Here is a 24,431-nt window from a genome sequence, read left to right as displayed (position 1 = left end):
TCTTTGTCAAAACTGACATTCTCATCATCCACTGATTCACTTTGTCACAAAATGCAGTTTTCAGCTCAGAAAGCTTGTTTCTGACATTCTAACAGCTCAATTAGAGCATTTTAGTAATGAACAGTGTTCTTTGTCAAAACTGACATTCTCATCATCCACTGATGAACTATGTCACAAAATGCAGTTCTCAGCTCAGAAAGCTTGTTTCTGACATTCTAACAGCTCAATTGGAGCATTTTAGTAATGATCAGTGTTCTTTGTCAAAACTGACATTCTCATCATACACTGATGCTTTTTGTCACATAATGCAGTTTTCAGCTCAGAAAGCTTGTTTCTGATATTTTAACAGCTCAATTAGAGCATTTTAGTAATGAACAGTGTTCTTTGTCAAAACTGACATTCTCATCATCCACTGATGCACTTTGTCACAAAATGCAGTTTTATGCTCAGAAAGCTTGTTTCTGACATTCTAACAGCTCAATTAGAGCATTTTAGTAATGATCAGTGTTCTTTGTCAAAAGTGACATTCTCATCATCCACTGATTCACTTTGTCACAAAATGCAGTTCTCAGCTCAGAAAGCTTGTTTCTGACATTCTAACAGCTCAATAAGAGCATTTTAGTAATGATCAGTGTTCTTTGTCAAAAGTGACATTCTCATCATCCACTGATTCACTTTGTCACAAAATGCAGTTCTCAGCTCAGAAAGCTTGTTTCTGACATTCTAACAGCTCAATTAGAGCATTTTAGTAATGAACAGTGTTCTTTGTCAAAACTGACATTCTCATCATCCACTGATTCACTTTGTCACAAAATGCAGTTCTCAGCTCAGAAAGCTTGTTTCTGACATTCTAACAGCTCAATTAGAGCATTTTAGTAATGAACAGTGTTCTTTGTCAAAACTGACATTCTCATCATCCACTGATGCACTTTGTCAAATAAATGCTGTTTTCAGCTCAGAAAGCTTGTTTCTGACATTCTAACAGCTCAATTGGAGCATTTTAGTAATGATCAGTGTTCTTTGTCAAAACTGACATTCTCATCATCCACTGATGACCTATGTCACAAAATGCAGTTCTCAGCTCAGAAAGCTTGTTTCTGACATTCTAACAGCTCAATTGGAGCATTTTAGTAATGATCAGTGTTCTTTGTCAAAAGTGACATTCTCATCATCCACTGATTCACTTTGTCACAAAATGCAGTTCTCAGCTCAGAAAGCTTGTTTCTGACATTCTAACAGCTCAATTAGAGCATTTTAGTAATGATCAGTGTTCTTTGTCAAAACTGACATTCTCATCATCCACTGATTCACTTTGTCACAAAATGCAGTTCTCAGCTCAGAAAGCTTGTTTCTGACATTCTAACAGCTCAATTGGAGCATTTTAGTAATGATCAGTGTTCTTTGTCAAAAGTGACATTCTCATCATCCACTGATTCACTTTGTCACAAAATGCAGTTCTCAGCTCAGAAAGCTTGTTTCTGACATTCTAACAGCTCAATTGGAGCATTTTAGTAATGATCAGTGTTCTTTGTCAAAAGTGACATTCTCATCATCCACTGATTCACTTTGTCACAAAATGCAGTTCTCAGCTCAGAAAGCTTGTTTCTGACATTCTAACAGCTCAATTAGAGCATTTTAGTAATGAACAGTGTTCTTTGTCAAAACTGACATTCTCATCATCCACTGATTCACTTTGTCACAAAATGCAGTTCTCAGCTCAGAAAGCTTGTTTCTGACATTCTAACAGCTCAATTAGAGCATTTTAGTAATGAACAGTGTTCTTTGTCAAAACTGACATTCTCATCATCCACTGATGCACTTTGTCAAATAAATGCTGTTTTCAGCTCAGAAAGCTTGTTTCTGACATTCTAACAGCTCAATTGGAGCATTTTAGTAATGATCAGTGTTCTTTGTCAAAACTGACATTCTCATCATCCACTGATGACCTATGTCACAAAATGCAGTTCTCAGCTCAGAAAGCTTGTTTCTGACATTCTAACAGCTCAATTGGAGCATTTTAGTAATGATCAGTGTTCTTTGTCAAAACTGACATTCTCATCATCCACTGATGCTTTTTGTCACAAAATGCAGTTTTCAGCTCAGAAAGCTTGTTTCTGACATTCTAACAGCTCAATTAGAGCATTTTAGTAATGAACAGTGTTCTTTGTCAAAACTGACATTCTCATCATCCACTGATGAACTATGTCACAAAATGCAGTTCTCAGCTCAGAAAGCTTGTTTCTGACATTCTAACAGCTCAATTAGAGCATTTTAGTAACGATCAGTGTTCTTTGTCAAAACTGACATTCTCATCATCCACTGATTCACTTTGTCACAAAATGCAGTTCTCAGCTCAGAAAGCTTGTTTCTGACATTCTAACAGCTCAATTAGAGCATTTTAGTAATGATCAGTGTTCTTTGTCAAAAGTGACATTCTCATCATCCACTGATTCACTTTGTCACAAAATGCAGTTCTCAGCTCAGAAAGCTTGTTTCTGACATTCTAACAGCTCAATTAGAGCATTTTAGTAATGAACAGTGTTCTTTGTCAAAACTGACATTCTCATCATCCACTGATGAACTATGTCACAAAATGCAGTTCTCAGCTCAGAAAGCTTGTTTCTGACATTCTAACAGCTCAATTAGAGCATTTTAGTAATGAACAGTGTTCTTTGTCAAAACTGACATTCTCATCATCCACTGATGAACTATGTCACAAAATGCAGTTCTCAGCTCAGAAAGCTTGTTTCTGACATTCTAACAGCTCAATTGGAGCATTTTAGTGATGAACAGTGTTCTTTGTCAAAACTGACATTCTCATCATCCACTGATGCTTTTTGTCACAAAATGCAGTTTTCAGCTCAGAAAGCTTGTTTCTGACATTCTAACAGCTCAATTGGAGCATTTCAGTAATGAACAGTGTTCTTTGTCAAAACTGACATTCTCATCATCCACTGATTCACTTTGTCACAAAATGCAGTTCTCAGCTCAGAAAGCTTGTTTCTGACATTCTAACAGCTCAATTAGAGCATTTTAGTAATGATCAGTGTTCTTTGTCAAAAGTGACATTCTCATCATCCACTGATTCACTTTGTCACAAAATGCAGTTCTCAGCTCAGAAAGCTTGTTTCTGACATTCTAACAGCTCAATTAGAGCATTTTAGTAACGATCAGTGTTCTTTTTCAAAACTGACATTCTCATCATCCACTGATTCACTTTGTCACAAAATGCAGTTCTCAGCTCAGAAAGCTTGTTTCTGACATTCTAACAGCTCAATTAGAGCATTTTAGTAATGATCAGTGTTCTTTGTCAAAAGTGACATTCTCATCATCCACTGATTCACTTTGTCACAAAATGCAGTTCTCAGCTCAGAAAGCTTGTTTCTGACATTCTAACAGCTCAATTAGAGCATTTTAGTAATGATCAGTGTTCTTTGTCAAAAGTGACATTCTCATCATCCACTGATTCACTTTGTCACAAAATGCAGTTCTCAGCTCAGAAAGCTTGTTTCTGACATTCTAACAGCTCAATTAGAGCATTTTAGTAATGAACAGTGTTCTTTGTCAAAACTGACATTCTCATCATCCACTGATGAACTATGTCACAAAATGCAGTTCTCAGCTCAGAAAGCTTGTTTCTGACATTCTAACAGCTCAATTAGAGCATTTTAGTAATGAACAGTGTTCTTTGTCAAAACTGACATTCTCATCATCCACTGATTCACTTTGTCACAAAATGCAGTTCTCAGCTCAGAAAGCTTGTTTCTGACATTCTAACAGCTCAATTAGAGCATTTTAGTAATGAACAGTGTTCTTTGTCAAAACTGACATTCTCATCATCCACTGATGAACTATGTCACAAAATGCAGTTCTCAGCTCAGAAAGCTTGTTTCTGACATTCTAACAGCTCAATTAGAGCATTTTAGTAATGAACAGTGTTCTTTGTCAAAACTGACATTCTCATCATCCACTGATTCACTTTGTCACAAAATGCAGTTTTCAGCTCAGAAAGCTTGTTTCTGACATTCTAACAGCTCAATTAGAGCATTTTAGTAATGAACAGTGTTCTTTGTCAAAACTGACATTCTCATCATCCACTGATGAACTATGTCACAAAATGCAGTTCTCAGCTCAGAAAGCTTGTTTCTGACATTCTAACAGCTCAATTGGAGCATTTTAGTAATGATCAGTGTTCTTTGTCAAAACTGACATTCTCATCATACACTGATGCTTTTTGTCACATAATGCAGTTTTCAGCTCAGAAAGCTTGTTTCTGATATTTTAACAGCTCAATTAGAGCATTTTAGTAATGAACAGTGTTCTTTGTCAAAACTGACATTCTCATCATCCACTGATGCACTTTGTCACAAAATGCAGTTTTATGCTCAGAAAGCTTGTTTCTGACATTCTAACAGCTCAATTAGAGCATTTTAGTAATGATCAGTGTTCTTTGTCAAAAGTGACATTCTCATCATCCACTGATTCACTTTGTCACAAAATGCAGTTCTCAGCTCAGAAAGCTTGTTTCTGACATTCTAACAGCTCAATAAGAGCATTTTAGTAATGATCAGTGTTCTTTGTCAAAAGTGACATTCTCATCATCCACTGATTCACTTTGTCACAAAATGCAGTTCTCAGCTCAGAAAGCTTGTTTCTGACATTCTAACAGCTCAATTAGAGCATTTTAGTAATGAACAGTGTTCTTTGTCAAAACTGACATTCTCATCATCCACTGATTCACTTTGTCACAAAATGCAGTTCTCAGCTCAGAAAGCTTGTTTCTGACATTCTAACAGCTCAATTAGAGCATTTTAGTAATGAACAGTGTTCTTTGTCAAAACTGACATTCTCATCATCCACTGATGCACTTTGTCAAATAAATGCTGTTTTCAGCTCAGAAAGCTTGTTTCTGACATTCTAACAGCTCAATTGGAGCATTTTAGTAATGATCAGTGTTCTTTGTCAAAACTGACATTCTCATCATCCACTGATGACCTATGTCACAAAATGCAGTTCTCAGCTCAGAAAGCTTGTTTCTGACATTCTAACAGCTCAATTGGAGCATTTTAGTAATGATCAGTGTTCTTTGTCAAAAGTGACATTCTCATCATCCACTGATTCACTTTGTCACAAAATGCAGTTCTCAGCTCAGAAAGCTTGTTTCTGACATTCTAACAGCTCAATTAGAGCATTTTAGTAATGATCAGTGTTCTTTGTCAAAACTGACATTCTCATCATCCACTGATTCACTTTGTCACAAAATGCAGTTCTCAGCTCAGAAAGCTTGTTTCTGACATTCTAACAGCTCAATTGGAGCATTTTAGTAATGATCAGTGTTCTTTGTCAAAAGTGACATTCTCATCATCCACTGATTCACTTTGTCACAAAATGCAGTTCTCAGCTCAGAAAGCTTGTTTCTGACATTCTAACAGCTCAATTGGAGCATTTTAGTAATGATCAGTGTTCTTTGTCAAAAGTGACATTCTCATCATCCACTGATTCACTTTGTCACAAAATGCAGTTCTCAGCTCAGAAAGCTTGTTTCTGACATTCTAACAGCTCAATTAGAGCATTTTAGTAATGAACAGTGTTCTTTGTCAAAACTGACATTCTCATCATCCACTGATTCACTTTGTCACAAAATGCAGTTCTCAGCTCAGAAAGCTTGTTTCTGACATTCTAACAGCTCAATTAGAGCATTTTAGTAATGAACAGTGTTCTTTGTCAAAACTGACATTCTCATCATCCACTGATGCACTTTGTCAAATAAATGCTGTTTTCAGCTCAGAAAGCTTGTTTCTGACATTCTAACAGCTCAATTGGAGCATTTTAGTAATGATCAGTGTTCTTTGTCAAAACTGACATTCTCATCATCCACTGATGACCTATGTCACAAAATGCAGTTCTCAGCTCAGAAAGCTTGTTTCTGACATTCTAACAGCTCAATTGGAGCATTTTAGTAATGATCAGTGTTCTTTGTCAAAACTGACATTCTCATCATCCACTGATGCTTTTTGTCACAAAATGCAGTTTTCAGCTCAGAAAGCTTGTTTCTGACATTCTAACAGCTCAATTAGAGCATTTTAGTAATGAACAGTGTTCTTTGTCAAAACTGACATTCTCATCATCCACTGATGAACTATGTCACAAAATGCAGTTCTCAGCTCAGAAAGCTTGTTTCTGACATTCTAACAGCTCAATTAGAGCATTTTAGTAACGATCAGTGTTCTTTGTCAAAACTGACATTCTCATCATCCACTGATTCACTTTGTCACAAAATGCAGTTCTCAGCTCAGAAAGCTTGTTTCTGACATTCTAACAGCTCAATTAGAGCATTTTAGTAATGATCAGTGTTCTTTGTCAAAAGTGACATTCTCATCATCCACTGATTCACTTTGTCACAAAATGCAGTTCTCAGCTCAGAAAGCTTGTTTCTGACATTCTAACAGCTCAATTAGAGCATTTTAGTAATGAACAGTGTTCTTTGTCAAAACTGACATTCTCATCATCCACTGATGAACTATGTCACAAAATGCAGTTCTCAGCTCAGAAAGCTTGTTTCTGACATTCTAACAGCTCAATTAGAGCATTTTAGTAATGAACAGTGTTCTTTGTCAAAACTGACATTCTCATCATCCACTGATGAACTATGTCACAAAATGCAGTTCTCAGCTCAGAAAGCTTGTTTCTGACATTCTAACAGCTCAATTGGAGCATTTTAGTGATGAACAGTGTTCTTTGTCAAAACTGACATTCTCATCATCCACTGATGCTTTTTGTCACAAAATGCAGTTTTCAGCTCAGAAAGCTTGTTTCTGACATTCTAACAGCTCAATTGGAGCATTTCAGTAATGAACAGTGTTCTTTGTCAAAACTGACATTCTCATCATCCACTGATTCACTTTGTCACAAAATGCAGTTCTCAGCTCAGAAAGCTTGTTTCTGACATTCTAACAGCTCAATTAGAGCATTTTAGTAATGATCAGTGTTCTTTGTCAAAAGTGACATTCTCATCATCCACTGATTCACTTTGTCACAAAATGCAGTTCTCAGCTCAGAAAGCTTGTTTCTGACATTCTAACAGCTCAATTAGAGCATTTTAGTAACGATCAGTGTTCTTTTTCAAAACTGACATTCTCATCATCCACTGATTCACTTTGTCACAAAATGCAGTTCTCAGCTCAGAAAGCTTGTTTCTGACATTCTAACAGCTCAATTAGAGCATTTTAGTAATGATCAGTGTTCTTTGTCAAAAGTGACATTCTCATCATCCACTGATTCACTTTGTCACAAAATGCAGTTCTCAGCTCAGAAAGCTTGTTTCTGACATTCTAACAGCTCAATTAGAGCATTTTAGTAATGATCAGTGTTCTTTGTCAAAAGTGACATTCTCATCATCCACTGATTCACTTTGTCACAAAATGCAGTTCTCAGCTCAGAAAGCTTGTTTCTGACATTCTAACAGCTCAATTAGAGCATTTTAGTAATGAACAGTGTTCTTTGTCAAAACTGACATTCTCATCATCCACTGATGAACTATGTCACAAAATGCAGTTCTCAGCTCAGAAAGCTTGTTTCTGACATTCTAACAGCTCAATTAGAGCATTTTAGTAATGAACAGTGTTCTTTGTCAAAACTGACATTCTCATCATCCACTGATTCACTTTGTCACAAAATGCAGTTCTCAGCTCAGAAAGCTTGTTTCTGACATTCTAACAGCTCAATTAGAGCATTTTAGTAATGAACAGTGTTCTTTGTCAAAACTGACATTCTCATCATCCACTGATGAACTATGTCACAAAATGCAGTTCTCAGCTCAGAAAGCTTGTTTCTGACATTCTAACAGCTCAATTAGAGCATTTTAGTAATGAACAGTGTTCTTTGTCAAAACTGACATTCTCATCATCCACTGATTCACTTTGTCACAAAATGCAGTTTTCAGCTCAGAAAGCTTGTTTCTGACATTCTAACAGCTCAATTAGAGCATTTTAGTAATGAACAGTGTTCTTTGTCAAAACTGACATTCTCATCATCCACTGATGAACTATGTCACAAAATGCAGTTCTCAGCTCAGAAAGCTTGTTTCTGACATTCTAACAGCTCAATTGGAGCATTTTAGTAATGATCAGTGTTCTTTGTCAAAACTGACATTCTCATCATACACTGATGCTTTTTGTCACATAATGCAGTTTTCAGCTCAGAAAGCTTGTTTCTGATATTTTAACAGCTCAATTAGAGCATTTTAGTAATGAACAGTGTTCTTTGTCAAAACTGACATTCTCATCATCCACTGATGCACTTTGTCACAAAATGCAGTTTTATGCTCAGAAAGCTTGTTTCTGACATTCTAACAGCTCAATTAGAGCATTTTAGTAATGATCAGTGTTCTTTGTCAAAAGTGACATTCTCATCATCCACTGATTCACTTTGTCACAAAATGCAGTTCTCAGCTCAGAAAGCTTGTTTCTGACATTCTAACAGCTCAATTAGAGCATTTTAGTAATGAACAGTGTTCTTTGTCAAAACTGACATTCTCATCATCCACTGATGAACTATGTCACAAAATGCAGTTCTCAGCTCAGAAAGCTTGTTTCTGACATTCTAACAGCTCAATTAGAGCATTTTAGTAATGAACAGTGTTCTTTGTCAAAACTGACATTCTCATCATCCACTGATGAACTATGTCACAAAATGCAGTTCTCAGCTCAGAAAGCTTGTTTCTGACATTCTAACAGCTCAATTGGAGCATTTTAGTGATGAACAGTGTTCTTTGTCAAAACTGACATTCTCATCATCCACTGATGCTTTTTGTCACAAAATGCAGTTTTCAGCTCAGAAAGCTTGTTTCTGACATTCTAACAGCTCAATTAGAGCATTTTAGTAATGAACAGTGTTCTTTGTCAAAACTGACATTCTCATCATCCACTGATGAACTATGTCACAAAATGCAGTTCTCAGCTCAGAAAGCTTGTTTCTGACATTCTAACAGCTCAATTAGAGCATTTTAGTAACGATCAGTGTTCTTTGTCAAAACTGACATTCTCATCATCCACTGATTCACTTTGTCACAAAATGCAGTTCTCAGCTCAGAAAGCTTGTTTCTGACATTCTAACAGCTCAATTAGAGCATTTTAGTAATGATCAGTGTTCTTTGTCAAAAGTGACATTCTCATCATCCACTGATTCACTTTGTCACAAAATGCAGTTCTCAGCTCAGAAAGCTTGTTTCTGACATTCTAACAGCTCAATTAGAGCATTTTAGTAATGAACAGTGTTCTTTGTCAAAACTGACATTCTCATCATCCACTGATGAACTATGTCACAAAATGCAGTTCTCAGCTCAGAAAGCTTGTTTCTGACATTCTAACAGCTCAATTAGAGCATTTTAGTAATGAACAGTGTTCTTTGTCAAAACTGACATTCTCATCATCCACTGATGAACTATGTCACAAAATGCAGTTCTCAGCTCAGAAAGCTTGTTTCTGACATTCTAACAGCTCAATTGGAGCATTTTAGTGATGAACAGTGTTCTTTGTCAAAACTGACATTCTCATCATCCACTGATGCTTTTTGTCACAAAATGCAGTTTTCAGCTCAGAAAGCTTGTTTCTGACATTCTAACAGCTCAATTGGAGCATTTCAGTAATGAACAGTGTTCTTTGTCAAAACTGACATTCTCATCATCCACTGATTCACTTTGTCACAAAATGCAGTTCTCAGCTCAGAAAGCTTGTTTCTGACATTCTAACAGCTCAATTAGAGCATTTTAGTAATGATCAGTGTTCTTTGTCAAAAGTGACATTCTCATCATCCACTGATTCACTTTGTCACAAAATGCAGTTCTCAGCTCAGAAAGCTTGTTTCTGACATTCTAACAGCTCAATTAGAGCATTTTAGTAACGATCAGTGTTCTTTTTCAAAACTGACATTCTCATCATCCACTGATTCACTTTGTCACAAAATGCAGTTCTCAGCTCAGAAAGCTTGTTTCTGACATTCTAACAGCTCAATTAGAGCATTTTAGTAATGATCAGTGTTCTTTGTCAAAAGTGACATTCTCATCATCCACTGATTCACTTTGTCACAAAATGCAGTTCTCAGCTCAGAAAGCTTGTTTCTGACATTCTAACAGCTCAATTAGAGCATTTTAGTAATGATCAGTGTTCTTTGTCAAAAGTGACATTCTCATCATCCACTGATTCACTTTGTCACAAAATGCAGTTCTCAGCTCAGAAAGCTTGTTTCTGACATTCTAACAGCTCAATTAGAGCATTTTAGTAATGAACAGTGTTCTTTGTCAAAACTGACATTCTCATCATCCACTGATGAACTATGTCACAAAATGCAGTTCTCAGCTCAGAAAGCTTGTTTCTGACATTCTAACAGCTCAATTAGAGCATTTTAGTAATGAACAGTGTTCTTTGTCAAAACTGACATTCTCATCATCCACTGATTCACTTTGTCACAAAATGCAGTTTTCAGCTCAGAAAGCTTGTTTCTGACATTCTAACAGCTCAATTAGAGCATTTTAGTAATGAACAGTGTTCTTTGTCAAAACTGACATTCTCATCATCCACTGATGAACTATGTCACAAAATGCAGTTCTCAGCTCAGAAAGCTTGTTTCTGACATTCTAACAGCTCAATTAGAGCATTTTAGTAATGAACAGTGTTCTTTGTCAAAACTGACATTCTCATCATCCACTGATTCACTTTGTCACAAAATGCAGTTTTCAGCTCAGAAAGCTTGTTTCTGACATTCTAACAGCTCAATTAGAGCATTTTAGTAATGAACAGTGTTCTTTGTCAAAACTGACATTCTCATCATCCACTGATGAACTATGTCACAAAATGCAGTTCTCAGCTCAGAAAGCTTGTTTCTGACATTCTAACAGCTCAATTAGAGCATTTTAGTAATGAACAGTGTTCTTTGTCAAAACTGACATTCTCATCATCCACTGATGAACTATGTCACAAAATGCAGTTCTCAGCTCAGAAAGCTTGTTTCTGACATTCTAACAGCTCAATTGGAGCATTTTAGTGATGAACAGTGTTCTTTGTCAAAACTGACATTCTCATCATCCACTGATGCTTTTTGTCACAAAATGCAGTTTTCAGCTCAGAAAGCTTGTTTCTGACATTCTAACAGCTCAATTAGAGCATTTTAGTAATGAACAGTGTTCTTTGTCAAAACTGACATTCTCATCATCCACTGATGAACTATGTCACAAAATGCAGTTCTCAGCTCAGAAAGCTTGTTTCTGACATTCTAACAGCTCAATTAGAGCATTTTAGTAACGATCAGTGTTCTTTGTCAAAACTGACATTCTCATCATCCACTGATTCACTTTGTCACAAAATGCAGTTCTCAGCTCAGAAAGCTTGTTTCTGACATTCTAACAGCTCAATTAGAGCATTTTAGTAATGATCAGTGTTCTTTGTCAAAAGTGACATTCTCATCATCCACTGATTCACTTTGTCACAAAATGCAGTTCTCAGCTCAGAAAGCTTGTTTCTGACATTCTAACAGCTCAATTAGAGCATTTTAGTAATGAACAGTGTTCTTTGTCAAAACTGACATTCTCATCATCCACTGATGAACTATGTCACAAAATGCAGTTCTCAGCTCAGAAAGCTTGTTTCTGACATTCTAACAGCTCAATTAGAGCATTTTAGTAATGAACAGTGTTCTTTGTCAAAACTGACATTCTCATCATCCACTGATGAACTATGTCACAAAATGCAGTTCTCAGCTCAGAAAGCTTGTTTCTGACATTCTAACAGCTCAATTGGAGCATTTTAGTGATGAACAGTGTTCTTTGTCAAAACTGACATTCTCATCATCCACTGATGCTTTTTGTCACAAAATGCAGTTTTCAGCTCAGAAAGCTTGTTTCTGACATTCTAACAGCTCAATTGGAGCATTTCAGTAATGAACAGTGTTCTTTGTCAAAACTGACATTCTCATCATCCACTGATTCACTTTGTCACAAAATGCAGTTCTCAGCTCAGAAAGCTTGTTTCTGACATTCTAACAGCTCAATTAGAGCATTTTAGTAATGATCAGTGTTCTTTGTCAAAAGTGACATTCTCATCATCCACTGATTCACTTTGTCACAAAATGCAGTTCTCAGCTCAGAAAGCTTGTTTCTGACATTCTAACAGCTCAATTAGAGCATTTTAGTAACGATCAGTGTTCTTTTTCAAAACTGACATTCTCATCATCCACTGATTCACTTTGTCACAAAATGCAGTTCTCAGCTCAGAAAGCTTGTTTCTGACATTCTAACAGCTCAATTAGAGCATTTTAGTAATGATCAGTGTTCTTTGTCAAAAGTGACATTCTCATCATCCACTGATTCACTTTGTCACAAAATGCAGTTCTCAGCTCAGAAAGCTTGTTTCTGACATTCTAACAGCTCAATTAGAGCATTTTAGTAATGATCAGTGTTCTTTGTCAAAAGTGACATTCTCATCATCCACTGATTCACTTTGTCACAAAATGCAGTTCTCAGCTCAGAAAGCTTGTTTCTGACATTCTAACAGCTCAATTAGAGCATTTTAGTAATGAACAGTGTTCTTTGTCAAAACTGACATTCTCATCATCCACTGATGAACTATGTCACAAAATGCAGTTCTCAGCTCAGAAAGCTTGTTTCTGACATTCTAACAGCTCAATTAGAGCATTTTAGTAATGAACAGTGTTCTTTGTCAAAACTGACATTCTCATCATCCACTGATGCACTTTGTCAAATAAATGCTGTTTTCAGCTCAGAAAGCTTGTTTCTGACATTCTAACAGCTCAATTGGAGCATTTTAGTAATGATCAGTGTTCTTTGTCAAAACTGACATTCTCATCATCCACTGATGACCTATGTCACAAAATGCAGTTCTCAGCTCAGAAAGCTTGTTTCTGACATTCTAACAGCTCAATTGGAGCATTTTAGTAATGATCAGTGTTCTTTGTCAAAAGTGACATTCTCATCATCCACTGATTCACTTTGTCACAAAATGCAGTTCTCAGCTCAGAAAGCTTGTTTCTGACATTCTAACAGCTCAATTAGAGCATTTTAGTAATGATCAGTGTTCTTTGTCAAAACTGACATTCTCATCATCCACTGATTCACTTTGTCACAAAATGCAGTTCTCAGCTCAGAAAGCTTGTTTCTGACATTCTAACAGCTCAATTGGAGCATTTTAGTAATGATCAGTGTTCTTTGTCAAAAGTGACATTCTCATCATCCACTGATTCACTTTGTCACAAAATGCAGTTCTCAGCTCAGAAAGCTTGTTTCTGACATTCTAACAGCTCAATTGGAGCATTTTAGTAATGATCAGTGTTCTTTGTCAAAAGTGACATTCTCATCATCCACTGATTCACTTTGTCACAAAATGCAGTTCTCAGCTCAGAAAGCTTGTTTCTGACATTCTAACAGCTCAATTAGAGCATTTTAGTAATGAACAGTGTTCTTTGTCAAAACTGACATTCTCATCATCCACTGATTCACTTTGTCACAAAATGCAGTTCTCAGCTCAGAAAGCTTGTTTCTGACATTCTAACAGCTCAATTAGAGCATTTTAGTAATGAACAGTGTTCTTTGTCAAAACTGACATTCTCATCATCCACTGATGCACTTTGTCAAATAAATGCTGTTTTCAGCTCAGAAAGCTTGTTTCTGACATTCTAACAGCTCAATTGGAGCATTTTAGTAATGATCAGTGTTCTTTGTCAAAACTGACATTCTCATCATCCACTGATGACCTATGTCACAAAATGCAGTTCTCAGCTCAGAAAGCTTGTTTCTGACATTCTAACAGCTCAATTGGAGCATTTTAGTAATGATCAGTGTTCTTTGTCAAAACTGACATTCTCATCATCCACTGATGCTTTTTGTCACAAAATGCAGTTTTCAGCTCAGAAAGCTTGTTTCTGACATTCTAACAGCTCAATTAGAGCATTTTAGTAATGAACAGTGTTCTTTGTCAAAACTGACATTCTCATCATCCACTGATGAACTATGTCACAAAATGCAGTTCTCAGCTCAGAAAGCTTGTTTCTGACATTCTAACAGCTCAATTAGAGCATTTTAGTAACGATCAGTGTTCTTTGTCAAAACTGACATTCTCATCATCCACTGATTCACTTTGTCACAAAATGCAGTTCTCAGCTCAGAAAGCTTGTTTCTGACATTCTAACAGCTCAATTAGAGCATTTTAGTAATGATCAGTGTTCTTTGTCAAAAGTGACATTCTCATCATCCACTGATTCACTTTGTCACAAAATGCAGTTCTCAGCTCAGAAAGCTTGTTTCTGACATTCTAACAGCTCAATTAGAGCATTTTAGTAATGAACAGTGTTCTTTGTCAAAACTGACATTCTCATCATCCACTGATGAACTATGTCACAAAATGCAGTTCTCAGCTCAGAAAGCTTGTTTCTGACATTCTAACAGCTCAATTAGAGCATTTTAGTAATGAACAGTGTTCTTTGTCAAAACTGACATTCTCATCATCCACTGATGAACTATGTCACAAAATGCAGTTCTCAGCTCAGAAAGCTTGTTTCTGACATTCTAACAGCTCAATTGGAGCATTTTAGTGATGAACAGTGTTCTTTGTCAAAACTGACATTCTCATCATCCACTGATGCTTTTTGTCACAAAATGCAGTTTTCAGCTCAGAAAGCTTGTTTCTGACATTCTAACAGCTCAATTGGAGCATTTCAGTAATGAACAGTGTTCTTTGTCAAAACTGACATTCTCATCATCCACTGATTCACTTTGTCACAAAATGCAGTTCTCAGCTCAGAAAGCTTGTTTCTGACATTCTAACAGCTCAATTAGAGCATTTTAGTAATGATCAGTGTTCTTTGTCAAAAGTGACATTCTCATCATCCACTGATTCACTTTGTCACAAAATGCAGTTCTCAGCTCAGAAAGCTTGTTTCTGACATTCTAACAGCTCAATTAGAGCATTTTAGTAACGATCAGTGTTCTTTTTCAAAACTGACATTCTCATCATCCACTGATTCACTTTGTCACAAAATGCAGTTCTCAGCTCAGAAAGCTTGTTTCTGACATTCTAACAGCTCAATTAGAGCATTTTAGTAATGATCAGTGTTCTTTGTCAAAAGTGACATTCTCATCATCCACTGATTCACTTTGTCACAAAATGCAGTTCTCAGCTCAGAAAGCTTGTTTCTGACATTCTAACAGCTCAATTAGAGCATTTTAGTAATGATCAGTGTTCTTTGTCAAAAGTGACATTCTCATCATCCACTGATTCACTTTGTCACAAAATGCAGTTCTCAGCTCAGAAAGCTTGTTTCTGACATTCTAACAGCTCAATTAGAGCATTTTAGTAATGAACAGTGTTCTTTGTCAAAACTGACATTCTCATCATCCACTGATGAACTATGTCACAAAATGCAGTTCTCAGCTCAGAAAGCTTGTTTCTGACATTCTAACAGCTCAATTAGAGCATTTTAGTAATGAACAGTGTTCTTTGTCAAAACTGACATTCTCATCATCCACTGATTCACTTTGTCACAAAATGCAGTTCTCAGCTCAGAAAGCTTGTTTCTGACATTCTAACAGCTCAATTAGAGCATTTTAGTAATGAACAGTGTTCTTTGTCAAAACTGACATTCTCATCATCCACTGATGAACTATGTCACAAAATGCAGTTCTCAGCTCAGAAAGCTTGTTTCTGACATTCTAACAGCTCAATTAGAGCATTTTAGTAATGAACAGTGTTCTTTGTCAAAACTGACATTCTCATCATCCACTGATTCACTTTGTCACAAAATGCAGTTTTCAGCTCAGAAAGCTTGTTTCTGACATTCTAACAGCTCAATTAGAGCATTTTAGTAATGAACAGTGTTCTTTGTCAAAACTGACATTCTCATCATCCACTGATGAACTATGTCACAAAATGCAGTTCTCAGCTCAGAAAGCTTGTTTCTGACATTCTAACAGCTCAATTGGAGCATTTTAGTGATGAACAGTGTTCTTTGTCAAAACTGACATTCTCATCATCCACTGATGCTTTTTGTCACAAAATGCAGTTTTCAGCTCAGAAAGCTTGTTTCTGACATTCTAACAGCTCAATTAGAGCATTTTAGTAATGAACAGTGTTCTTTGTCAAAACTGACATTCTCATCATCCACTGATGAACTATGTCACAAAATGCAGTTCTCAGCTCAGAAAGCTTGTTTCTGACATTCTAACAGCTCAATTAGAGCATTTTAGTAACGATCAGTGTTCTTTGTCAAAACTGACATTCTCATCATCCACTGATTCACTTTGTCACAAAATGCAGTTCTCAGCTCAGAAAGCTTGTGTCTGACATTCTAACAGCTCAATTAGAGCATTTTAGTAAAGATCAGTGTTCTTTGTCAAAAGTGACATTCTCATCATCCACTGATTCACTTTGTCACAAAATGCAGTTCTCAGCTCAGAAAGCTTGTTTCTGACATTCTAACAGCTCAATTAGAGCATTTTAGTAATGAACAGTGTTCTTTGTCAAAACTGACATTCTCATCATCCACTGATGAACTATGTCACAAAATGCAGTTCTCAGCTCAGAAAGCTTGTTTCTGACATTCTAACAGCTCAATTAGAGCATTTTAGTAATGAACAGTGTTCTTTGTCAAAACTGACATTCTCATCATCCACTGATTCACTTTGTCACAAAATGCAGTTCTCAGCTCAGAAAGCTTGTTTCTGACATTCTAACAGCTCAATTAGAGCATTTTAGTAATGAACAGTGTTTTTTGTCAAAACTGACATTCTCATCATCCACTGATTCACTTTGTCACAAAATGCAGTTCTCAGCTCAGAAAGCTTGTTTCTGACATTCTAACAGCTCAATTAGAGCATTTTAGTAATGAACAGTGTTCTTTGTCAAAACTGACATTCTCATCATCCACTGATGAACTATGTCACAAAATGCAGTTCTCAGCTCAGAAAGCTTGTTTCTGACATTCTAACAGCTCAATTAGATCATTTTAGTAATGAACAGTGTTCTTTGTCAAAACTGACATTCTCATCATCCACTGATGCTTTTTGTCACAAAATGCAGTTTTCAGCTCAGAAAGCTTGTTTCTGACATTCTAACAGCTCAATTAGAGCATTTTAGTAACGATCAGTGTTCTTTGTCAAAACTGACATTCTCATCATCCACTGATTCACTTTGTCACAAAATGCAGTTTTCAGCTCAGAAAGCTTGTTTCTGACATTCTAACAGCTCAATTAGAGCATTTTAGTAATGAACAGTGTTCTTTGTCAAAACTGACATTCTCATCATCCACTGATGAACTATGTCACAAAATGCAGTTCTCAGCTCAGAAAGCTTGTTTCTGACATTCTAACAGCTCAATTAGAGCATTTTAGTAATGAACAGTGTTCTTTGTCAAAACTGACATTCTCATCATCCACTGATGAACTATGTCACAAAATGCAGTTCTCAGCTCAGAAAGCTTGTTTCTGACATTCTAACAGCTCAATTAGAGCATTTTAGTAACGATCAGTGTTCTTTGTCAAAACTGACATTCTCATCATCCACTGATTCACTTTGTCACAAAATGCAGTTCTCAGCTCAGAAAGCTTGTGTCTGACATTCTAACAGCTCAATTAGAGCATTTTAGTAATGATCAGTGTTCTTTGTCAAAAGTGACATTCTCATCATCCACTGATGAACTATGTCACAAAATGCAGTTCTCAGCTCAGAAAGCTTGTTTCTGACATTCTAACAGCTCAATTAGAGCATTTTAGTAATGAACAGTGTTCTTTGTCAAAACTGACATTCTCATCATCCACTGATGAACTATGTCACAAAATGCAGTTCTCAGCTCAGAAAGCTTGTTTCTGACATTCTAACAGCTCAATTAGAGCATTTTAGTAATAAACAGTGTTCTTTGTCAAAACTGACATTCTCATCATCCACTGATGAACTATGTCACAAAATGCAGTTCTCAGCTCAGAAAGCTTGTTTCTGACATTCTAACAGCTCAATTGGAGCATTTTAGTGATGAACAGTGTTCTTTGTCAAAACTGACATTCTCATCATCCACTGATGCTTTTTGTCACAAAATGCAGTTTTCAGCTCAGAAAGCTTGTTTCTGACATTCTAACAGCTCAATTAGAGCATTTTAGTAATGATCAGTGTTCTTTGTCAAAAGTGACATTCTCATCATCCACTGATTCACTTTGTCACAAAATGCAGTTCTCAGCTCAGAAAGCTTGTTTCTGACATTCTAACAGCTCAATTAGAGCATTTTAGTAATGAACAGTGTTCTTTGTCAAAACTGACATTCTCATCATCCACTGATGAACTATGTCACAAAATGCAGTTCTCAGCTCAGAAAGCTTGTTTCTGACATTCTAACAGCTCAATTAGAGCATTTTAGTAATGAACAGTGTTCTTTGTCAAAACTGACATTCTCATCATCCACTGATGAACTATGTCACAAAATGCAGTTCTCAGCTCAGAAAGCTTGTTTCTGACATTCTAACAGCTCAATTGGAGCATTTTAGTGATGAACAGTGTTCTTTGTCAAAACTGACATTCTCATCATCCACTGATGCTTTTTGTCACAAAATGCAGTTTTCAGCTCAGAAAGCTTGTTTCTGACATTCTAACAGCTCAATTAGAGCATTTTAGTAATGAACAGTGTTCTTTGTCAAAACTGACATTCTCATCATCCACTGATGAACTATGTCACAAAATGCAGTTCTCAGCTCAGAAAGCTTGTTTCTGACATTCTAACAGCTCAATTAGAGCATTTTAGTAACGATCAGTGTTCTTTGTCAAAACTGACATTCTCATCATCCACTGATTCACTTTGTCACAAAATGCAGTTCTCAGCTCAGAAAGCTTGTTTCTGACATTCTAACAGCTCAATTAGAGCATTTTAGTAATGATCAGTGTTCTTTGTCAAAAGTGACATTCTCATCATCCACTGATTCACTTTGTCACAAAATGCAGTTCTCAGCTCAGAAAGCTTGTTTCTGACATTCTAACAGCTCAATTAGAGCATTTTAGTAATGAACAGTGTTCTTTGTCAAAACTGACATTCTCATCATCCACTGATGAACTATGTCACAAAATGCAGTTCTCAGCTCAGAAAGCTTGTTTCTGACATTCTAACAGCTCAATTAGAGCATTTTAGTAATGAACAGTGTTCTTTGTCAAAACTGACATTCTCATCATCCACTGATGAACTATGTCACAAAATGCAGTTCTCAGCTCAGAAAGCTTGTTTCTGACATTCTAACAGCTCAATTGGAGCATTTTAGTGATGAACAGTGTTCTTTGTCAAAACTGACATTCTCATCATCCACTGATGCTTTTTGTCACAAAATGCAGTTTTCAGCTCAGAAAGCTTGTTTCTGACATTCTAACAGCTCAATTAGAGCATTTTAGTAATGAACAGTGTTCTTTGTCAAAACTGACATTCTCATCATCCACTGATGAACTATGTCACAAAATGCAGTTCTCAGCTCAGAAAGCTTGTTTCTGACATTCTAACAGCTCAATTAGAGCATTTTAGTAACGATCAGTGTTCTTTGTCAAAACTGACATTCTCATCATCCACTGATTCACTTTGTCACAAAATGCAGTTCTCAGCTCAGAAAGCTTGTTTCTGACATTCTAACAGCTCAATTAGAGCATTTTAGTAATGATCAGTGTTCTTTGTCAAAAGTGACATTCTCATCATCCACTGATTCACTTTGTCACAAAATGCAGTTCTCAGCTCAGAAAGCTTGTTTCTGACATTCTAACAGCTCAATTAGAGCATTTTAGTAATGAACAGTGTTCTTTGTCAAAACTGACATTCTCATCATCCACTGATGAACTATGTCACAAAATGCAGTTCTCAGCTCAGAAAGCTTGTTTCTGACATTCTAACAGCTCAATTAGAGCATTTTAGTAATGAACAGTGTTCTTTGTCAAAACTGACATTCTCATCATCCACTGATGAACTATGTCACAAAATGCAGTTCTCAGCTCAGAAAGCTTGTTTCTGACATTCTAACAGCTCAATTGGAGCATTTTAGTGATGAACAGTGTTCTTTGTCAAAACTGACATTCTCATCATCCACTGATGCTTTTTGTCACAAAATGCAGTTTTCAGCTCAGAAAGCTTGTTTCTGACATTCTAACAGCTCAATTGGAGCATTTTAGTAATGAACAGTGTTCTTTGTCAAAACTGACATTCTCATCATCCACTGATTCACTTTGTCACAAAATGCAGTTCTCAGCTCAGAAAGCTTGTTTCTGACATTCTAACAGCTCAATTAGAGCATTTTAGTAACGATCAGTGTTCTTTTTCAAAACTGACATTCTCATCATCCACTGATTCACTTTGTCACAAAATGCAGTTCTCAGCTCAGAAAGCTTGTTTCTGACATTCTAACAGCTCAATTAGAGCATTTTAGTAATGATCAGTGTTCTTTGTCAAAAGTGACATTCTCATCATCCACTGATTCACTTTGTCACAAAATGCAGTTCTCAGCTCAGAAAGCTTGTTTCTGACATTCTAACAGCTCAATTAGAGCATTTTAGTAATGATCAGTGTTCTTTGTCAAAAGTGACATTCTCATCATCCACTGATTCACTTTGTCACAAAATGCAGTTCTCAGCTCAGAAAGCTTGTTTCTGACATTCTAACAGCTCAATTAGAGCATTTTAGTAATGAACAGTGTTCTTTGTCAAAACTGACATTCTCATCATCCACTGATGAACTATGTCACAAAATGCAGTTCTCAGCTCAGAAAGCTTGTTTCTGACATTCTAACAGCTCAATTAGAGCATTTTAGTAATGAACAGTGTTCTTTGTCAAAACTGACATTCTCATCATCCACTGATGAACTATGTCACAAAATGCAGTTCTCAGCTCAGAAAGCTTGTTTCTGACATTCTAACAGCTCAATTAGAGCATTTTAGTAATGATCAGTGTTCTTTGTCAAAACTGACATTCTCATCATCCACTGATGAACTATGTCACAAAATGCAGTTCTCAGCTCAGAAAGCTTGTTTCTGACATTCTAACAGCTCAATTGGAGCATTTTAGTGATGAACAGTTTTCTTTGTCAAAACTGACATTCTCATCATCCACTGATGCTTTTTGTCACAAAATGCAGTTTTCAGCTCAGAAAGCTTGTTTCTGACATTCTAACAGCTCAATTGGAGCATTTCAGTAATGAACAGTGTTCTTTGTCAAAACTGACATTCTCATCATCCACTGATTCACTTTGTCACAAAATGCAGTTCTCAGCTCAGAAAGCTTGTTTCTGACATTCTAACAGCTCAATTAGAGCATTTTAGTAATGATCAGTGTTCTTTGTCAAAAGTGACATTCTCATCATCCACTGATTCACTTTGTCACAAAATGCAGTTCTCAGCTCAGAAAGCTTGTTTCTGACATTCTAACAGCTCAATTAGAGCATTTTAGTAATGAACAGTGTTCTTTGTCAAAACTGACATTCTCATCATCCACTGATTCACTTTGTCACAAAATGCAGTTCTCAGCTCAGAAAGCTTGTTTCTGACATTCTAACAGCTCAATTAGAGCATTTTAGTAATGAACAGTGTTCTTTGTCAAAACTGACATTCTCATCATCCACTGATGCACTTTGTCAAATAAATGCTGTTTTCAGCTCAGAAAGCTTGTTTCTGACATTCTAACAGCTCAATTAGAGCATTTTAGTAATGGTCAGTGTTCTTTGTCAAAACTGACATTCTCATCATCCACTGATGACGTATGTCACAAAATGCAGTTCTCAGCTCAGAAAGCTTGTTTCTGACATTCTAACAGCTCAATTGGAGCATTTTAGTAATGATCAGTGTTCTTTGTCAAAACTGACATTCTCATCATCCACTGATGAACTTTGTCACAAAATGCAGTTCTCAGCTCAGAAAGCTTGTTTCTGACATTCTAACAGCTCAATTAGAGCATTTTAGTAATGAACAGTGTTCTTTGTCAAAACTGACATTCTCATCATCCACTGATGCACTATGTCACAAAATGCAGTTCTCAGCTCAGAAAGCTTGTTTCTGACATTCTAACAGCTCAATTAGAGCATTTTAGCAATGATCAGTGTTCTTTGTCAAAAGTGACATTCTCATCATCCACTGATTCACTTTGTCACAAAATGCAGTTCTCAGCTCAGAAAGCTTGTTTCTGACATTCTAACAGCTCAATTAGAGCATTTTAGTAATGATCAGTGTTCTTTGTCAAAAGTGACATTCTCATCATCCACTGATTCACTTTGTCACAAAATGCAGTTCTCAGCTCAGAAAGCTTGTTTCTGACATTCTAACAGCTCAATTAGAGCATTTTAGTAATGAACAGTGTTCTTTGTCAAAACTGACATTCTCATCATCCACTGATGAACTATGTCACAAAATGCAGTTCTCAGCTCAGAAAGCTTGTTTCTGACATTCTAACAGCTCAATTAGAGCATTTTAGTAATTATCAGTGTTCTTTGTCAAAACTGACATTCTCATCATCCACTGATGAACTATGTCACAAAATGCAGTTTTCAGCTCAGAAAGCTTGTTTCTGACATTCTAACAGCTCAATTGGAGCATTTCAGTAATGAACAGTGTTCTTTGTCAAAACTGACATTCTCATCATCCACTGATTCACTTTGTCACAAAATGCAGTTTTCAGCTCAGAAAGCTTGTTTCTGACATTCTGACAGCTCAATTAGAGCATTTTAGTAACGATCAGTGTTCTTTGTCAAAACTGACATTCTCATCATCCACTGATTCACTTTGTCACAAAATGCAGTTCTCAGCTCAGAAAGCTTGTTTCTGACATTCTAACAGCTCAATTAGAGCATTTTAGTAATGATTAGTTTTCTTTGTCAAAAGTGACATTCTCATCATCCACTGATTCACTTTGTCACAAAATGCAGTTCTCAGCTCAGAAAGCTTGTTTCTGACATTCTAACAGCTCAATTAGAGCATTTTAGTAATGAACAGTGTTCTTTGTCAAAACGACATTCTCATCATCCACTGATGAACTATGTCACAAAATGCAGTTCTCAGCTCAGAAAGCTTGTTTCTGACATTCTAACAGCTCAATTAGAGCATTTTAGTAATGAACAGTGTTCTTTGTCAAAACTGACATTATCATCATCCACTGATGAACTATGTCACAAAATGCAGTTCTCAGCTCAGAAAGCTTGTTTCTGACATTCTAACAGCTCAATTAGAGCATTTTAGTAATGAACAGTGTTCTTTGTCAAAACTGACATTCTCATCATCCACTGATTCACTTTGTCACAAAATGCAGTTCTCAGCTCAGAAAGCTTGTTTCTGACATTCTAACAGCTCAATTAGAGAATTTTAGTAATGAACAGTGTTCTTTGTCAAAACTGACATTCTCATCATCCACTGATGAACTATGTCACAAAATGCAGTTCTCAGCTCAGAAAGCTTGTTTCTGACATTCTAACAGCTCAATTAGAGCATTTTAGTAATGAACAGTGTTCTTTGTCAAAACTGACATTCTCATCATCCACTGATGAACTATGTCACAAAATGCAGTTTTCAGCTCAGAAAGCTTGTTTCTGACATTCTAACAGCTCAATTGGAGCATTTCAGTAATGAACAGTGTTCTTTGTCAAAACTGACATTCTCATCATCCACTGATTCACTTTGTCACAAAATGCAGTTTTCAGCTCTGAAAGCTTGTTTCTGACATTCTGACAGCTCAATTAGAGCATTTTAGTAACGATCAGTGTTCTTTGTCAAAACTGACATTCTCATCATCCACTGATTCACTTTGTCACAAAATGCAGTTCTCAGCTCAGAAAGCTTGTTTCTGACATTCTAACAGCTCAATTAGAGCATTTTAGTAATGATTAGTTTTCTTTGTCAAAAGTGACATTCTCATCATCCACTGATTCACTTTGTCACAAAATGCAGTTCTCAGCTCAGAAAGCTTGTTTCTGACATTCTAACAGCTCAATTAGAGCATTTTAGTAATGAACAGTGTTCTTTGTCAAAACGACATTCTCATCATCCACTGATGAACTATGTCACAAAATGCAGTTCTCAGCTCAGAAAGCTTGTTTCTGACATTCTAACAGCTCAATTAGAGCATTTTAGTAATGAACAGTGTTCTTTGTCAAAACTGACATTCTCATCATCCACTGATGAACTATGTCACAAAATGCAGTTCTCAGCTCAGAAAGCTTGTTTCTGACATTCTAACAGCTCAATTAGAGCATTTTAGTAATGAACAGTGTTCTTTGTCAAAACTGACATTCTCATCATCCACTGATTCACTTTGTCACAAAATGCAGTTCTCAGCTCAGAAAGCTTGTTTCTGACATTCTAACAGCTCAATTAGAGCATTTTAGTAATGAACAGTGTTCTTTGTCAAAACTGACATTCTCATCATCCACTGATGAACTA

The sequence above is a fragment of the Barbatula barbatula genome, assembly GCF_947034865.1.
Source record: "Barbatula barbatula genome assembly, chromosome: 23".
Classification (NCBI taxonomy): domain Eukaryota; kingdom Metazoa; phylum Chordata; class Actinopteri; order Cypriniformes; family Nemacheilidae; genus Barbatula; species Barbatula barbatula.
Note: the sequence above shows the minus strand (reverse complement) of the source record.